Raw genomic sequence first — 6,000 nt, 5'->3', positions numbered from 1 at the left:
AGTCAGGAACTATATGAGCAAATGTACAAAACTTTCCACACAAACAAAGTCAGATCTAAACAATTGGAAAAATATTAAGTACTCTTGGATAGGTCAAGCAAATATAATAAAGATGACAATACTATCTAAAGTAATCTATTTATTTAGTGCTGTACCAATCAAACTCCAAAGAAATTATTTTACTGATGTAGAAAAAATAACAAAATTCATCTGGAAGAGCAAAATGTCAAGAATTTCAAAGGAATTAATGAAAAAAAAAATCAAATGAAAGTAGCCCTAACTGTACCAGATCTAAAACTATATTATAAAGGAGTGTTCATCAAAACCATTTAGTACTGGCTTAGAAATAGAGTTAATCAGTGGAATAGGTTAGGTTCACAGGACAAAATAATCAATTACTATAGTAATCTAGTGTTTGACAAACCCAAAGACCCCAGCTTTTGGAATAAGGATACACTATTTGACAAAAACTTCTGGGAAAATTGGAAACTAGTATGGCAGAAATTAGGCATTAACCCACACCTAACACTGTATACCAAGATAAGGTCAAAATGGGTTCATGATTTAGACATAGTGATATTATAAACAAATTAGAACATAGGATGGTTTACCTCTTATTTCTGTGGAGGAAGACCGAAGAAGAACTGGAGATCATTATTGATCACAAAATAGATAATTTTGATTATATTAAATTGAAAAATTTTTGTAAAAACAAAACTAATGCAGACAAGATTAGAAGGGAAGCAATAAACTGGGAAAACATTTTTACATTCAAAGGTTCTGATAAAGGCCTCATTTCTAAAATATATAGAGAATTGACTCATATTTATAAGAATTAAAGCCATTCTCTAATTGATAAATGGTCAAAGGATATGAACAGACAATTTTCAGATGAAGAAATAAAAGCTATTTCTAGTCATATGAAAAGGTGCTCTAAACCACTATTGATCAGAGAAATGCAAATTAAGTCAACTCTGAGATACCACAACACACCTCTAAGATTGGCCAAGATGACAAGAAAAGATAATGACAAATGTTGGAGGGGATATGGGAAAACTGAGGCACTAATACATTGTTGGTGGAATTGTGAATGGATCCAGCCATTCTGGAGAGCAATTTGGAACTATGTTCAAAAAGTTATCAATCTGTGCATATGCCCTTTGACCCAGCAGTGTTGCTACTGGGCTTATATTCAAAAGAGATCTTAAAAGAAAGAAAGGGATCCACATGTGCAAAAAATGTTTGTGGCTGCTCTCTTTGTAGTGGCTAGAAACTGGAAACTGAGTGGATGCCCATCAATCGGAGAATGGCTGAATAAATTGTGGTATATGAATGTTATGGAATATTATTGTTCTATAAGAAATGATCAGCAGGATGATTTCAGAGTTTTGGAGAGACTTACATGAACTGAAACTAAGTGAAATGAGCAGCATCAGGAGATCATTGTACATGTCAACAGCAAGATTATACGATGATCAATTCTGATGGATGTGACTCTTTTCAATAATGAAATGATTCAAACCAGTTCCAATTGTTCAGTGATAAAGAGATCAGTAAAGAAGAGAGAAGACTGTGGGAACTAAGTATGGTTCACAACATAGCATTCTTTTTGTTGTTTGCTTGCATTTTGTTTTGCTTTTTTTTCCTGAGTTGATTTTTCTTTTTCTTGTGCAGCAAGATAATTGTATAAAAATGTATATATATTGCATTTAATATATATTTCTACCATATTTAACATATATTAGACTACTTGCCATCTAGGTGAAGATGTATGGGAAGGGGGGAGGATTGGAATGCAGGATTTTGCAAGGGCTAATATTGAAGAATTATCCATGCATGTGTTTTCAAAAATAAAAAACTTTAAAAAAAAAGTTATACAATTAAAAAAAAAAAAAGATTTCAAGCTTACTGGCTCCTTGTGTGTGTGTATGTGTGTATATGTCCTAGTATAAGCACATGATTATTTATGTTCTTTTTGTACATACCTGTATCTTATATAGGCAGTAATGCACTTCTCCTATGATTTATTATATTAGGACTGAGGGAAGGGGCAAGATGTCACATTCCACAAACTCCTCCCCCCTTTTTAGCCACGATGAAGGTCAGGCAGTGAAAGACAGAGAAAGGTTCATTTTGGCAACTGCACACAGCATTTTGGGGACAAAGGGCCCTTTCAGAGAGAGGTGAATTATGGCCCCAGATGACTCCTGTTCCTGGGAAGGAGGAGGGCTTTCAGACTGATCATGGATAGCCATGTCTTCTCTAGAAATCTATGCTTGCCTCCTTTTCACTCCACCCACAAACACAGTGGGAGCTCCTTCTCTGCCACCATTTATGGAGGGGGAGGGGAGGCAGGAGCAATGAAAATCTTCTGTCAGGATAAGGAGACCCTTCCTGTAGGAATAATAATAATAATACCAACAGCTTACATTTGAGAGATAAGATGGCCCACTAGGAACAGTGCTGGATTTGTAACTAGAAAGTCTGGGGTTTGAACTAAGTGAAGCTTAATAGCTTAGTACTGGATTTGGAGTCTGGAAGTTGTTCAATCTATATCTGACTCTTTGTAACTTCATTTTCTTATAAACATGTAAACTGCCATTTCCTTCTCCAGCTCATTTTATAAATGAGGAAACTGAGGCAGAGTGAAATGACTTGTCCTGGGTCACCAGCTAATAAGTGTCTGAGGTCACATTTGAAGTTAAATATTCTTGCATCCAGGCCCTATAGGGATAGACTAGAGTCTATCCAATGTACCACTTAGCTGCTCAAGAGTCAGGAAGATCAGGGTTTAAATATCTCCCTTGACACTAGCTTGAGTAAGTTTAATGCCTTAGTTTTAAAATTGAGGTAATAGGGGCAGCTAGGTGGCGCAGTAGATAGAGCATCAGCCCTGAATTCAGGAGGACCTGAGTTCAAATGTGGTCTCAGACACTTAACACTTCCTAGCTGTGTGAGCCTGGGCAAGTCATTTAACCCCAATTGCCTCACCACACAAAAAATAATAAAAAATAATAATACAAATCCTATCTACTAACAGGGCTGTTGTGAGACCAAATAAAATAATGTATGCAAAAATTATTTCTAAGATTTTAAAGTAATCTGTATAAATGCCAGCTATTATTACCACTTATCACCTGTGTCATCTTTTTGAGTGGGCTTCAAAAGGAGAGTGCCAGACTAGATGAAATCTAAAAAGGGGTTTTAGAGACAGAAGTAAAATTATTTATATCGCAGGGTAAGACAGTCCTGATTGAGGAAGTGGGATTAGTGTCACCATAGTTTCTTCCTATTATAGTATCATTGAAAGATGAAGTAGTACTCAGAAGATGGGATTAGTCCTAGGGGGATCTTGCCCTCTCCTAAAGTAGTCGAGCCCAGTACCCAAAGGTTGAGCAAGGTTATGACATTTAGGTCCCTCAGAATGACTCTGTCCCAATAGCTGACTTTGCACAATTACCTCACCTCCATCCCTTTAGTGCTTACCACACTCATGGCACATAGTTACAATCAAGCCCATATTGTTCTGTCTCAGCTGGATCATCCTAATTTCTCCTCTTGTCCTCTTGTCAAATCAGTTTGTGTAAGCCTGAGAGGATATAAACTAAGGGACTTAAGTTTACAACAGGAAATAAGTGCACTGTGGCTATGAATATTACAAAAATCATAATCCCATGTTTCCTTCAATGGTGATAAATGTTAAGCAACAGATTCATAATCCCATAGTGAGGGACGTGGATGTCACCATGGATAAAATGTTAAGACCTGGAGTCAGGAAATCTCATTTTCATGCATTCAAATCTGGCCTCAGCTATTTAGTAGCTGTGTGACCCTGGGTAAGTAACTTACCCTTTTTGCCTTAATTCCTCATTTCTCAAATGAACTGGAGAAGGAAATGGTAAGCCACTCCAGTATCTCTGCCAGAAAACCCCAAATAGGATTATGAAAAACAATAATAAAATCCTTAAGGAAACAACCCAAAAAGTTCTACAAGGTTATAGATTAAACCACTTAGAGGACTCAGCATGTACAAATTTGTAAACTTTTGAAGAGTGATATAAAAATGTCATTTATGGTAATTATCATACGAGAAGCATCCAGGATAAGAGATATTAATAATCTTATTACATGTTGTTCATATTCTTATTTGAACCAATAAGACAGAGTCAGCTTTCCAGCTGATATTAAAAACTGCCCACAAATTCCAAGAAGAATCTATATTTTACCTAGGAATGGGGATTGATTGCACTGATCCATCCACATACTCATGCCCATTCCCTTACGACTAGGTTACACAAACTGAGGCTTGAAGTAGATAACAAGAAGTTAATTAACGTGTGAGGTGATAAGATATATTCTTTGCCTCATTTAAACATAGAAAAATGCCCCAAAAAAGATTCCAGTAAAGATTGAAGGTGGATTTTTTCTCTACTCCACCCTATGTATTCTTACTAATGTCTTCACCGATAAATGAAAGAGTTGCACTTCAAGACATCTATTATACCTAATGCAATGGTTCTTTGCTCTAGATTCCACCAATAATAATAAGTGGCTTTCTCATTTTCTCTTGGAAAAAAAAAAAAGATTGAAGGTGGGTCTCCTAATTTTGTAGGTTATTATAGTATAACGAAAAGAAATATATATTTTCCTTTTTCTTAGTGGCAAAGTGAGAGTTCAGGGATGAAATGTTACATACATTATTAGAACAAGTTGTTTCATTGTTTATTTTTCTTTATAATGAGGAAGGTTGCTTAGGGGTGGATATTAGGAAATGACTGACTTTAAAAAAACAAAAGGCATTAGAGAATTGACTGTAATTTATAAGAAATCAAGCCATTCTCCAATTGATAAATGGTCAAAGGATATGAACAGACAATTCTCAGATGAAGAAATTGAAATTATTTCTAGGCATATGAAAAGATGCTCCAAGTCATTATTAATCAGGGAAATGCAATTAAAACAACTCTGAGATACCTCTACACACCTGTCAGATTGGCTAGAATGACAGGGAAAGATAATGTGCAATGTTAGAGGGGATGTGGGAAAACTGTAATATTGATATATTGTTGGTGGAATTGTGAATACATCCGGCCATTCTGGAGAATGATTTGGAACTATGCTCAAAAAGTTATCAAACTGTGCATACCCTTTGACCCAGCAGTGTTACTACTGGGCTTATATCCCAAAGAGATATTAAAGAGGGAAAAGGGACCTGTATGTGCAAGAATGTTTGTGGCAGCCCTCTTTGTAGTGGCCAGAAACTGGAAACTGAGTGGATGCCCATCATTGGAGACTGGCTGAATAAGTTCTGGTATATGAATGTTATGGAATATTATTGTTCTGTAAGAAGTGATCAGCAGGAAGAATACAGAGAGGCCTGGAGAGACTTATATGAACTGATGCTGAGTGAAATGAGCAGGACCAGGAGATAATTATACACTTCAACAACAATACTATATGATGATCAATTCTGATGGACGTGGCCCTCTCCAACAATGAGATGAACCAAATCAGTTCCAATAGAGCAGTAATGAACTGAACCAGCTACACCCAGCAAAAGAACTCTGGGACCTGACTGTGAACCACTACATAGAATTCCCAATCTCTCTATTTTGTCCGCCTGAATTTTTGATTTCCTTCACAGGCTAATTGTGCATATCTTAAAGTCCGATTCTTTTTGTACAGCAAAATAACTGTTTGGACATGTATACATATATTGTATTTAACATATACTTTAACATATTTAACATGTATTGGCCAACCTGCCACTGGGGGGGGGGAGGGAGGGGAAAAATTAGAACAAAAGGTTTGGCAATTGTCAATGTTGTAAAATTACCCGTGCATATATGTGGTAAATAAAAATTATTTTTAAAAAAAAAGGCATCAAAATTATCTTCAAAGAATGTGGAAGTTCCCATTCCACATTTTTCACATGACAAGCCTCAGAGGAGTTAAATGGTCACATGACCATTCTGAGTCTAAACTAGAATTAGGCTTCAG

This window comes from Sminthopsis crassicaudata, chromosome 1, assembly GCF_048593235.1.
Source record: "Sminthopsis crassicaudata isolate SCR6 chromosome 1, ASM4859323v1, whole genome shotgun sequence".
NCBI lineage: Eukaryota > Metazoa > Chordata > Mammalia > Dasyuromorphia > Dasyuridae > Sminthopsis > Sminthopsis crassicaudata.
The sequence above is the reverse complement of the archived record's forward strand: the minus strand, read 5'-3'. Positions refer to the sequence as shown.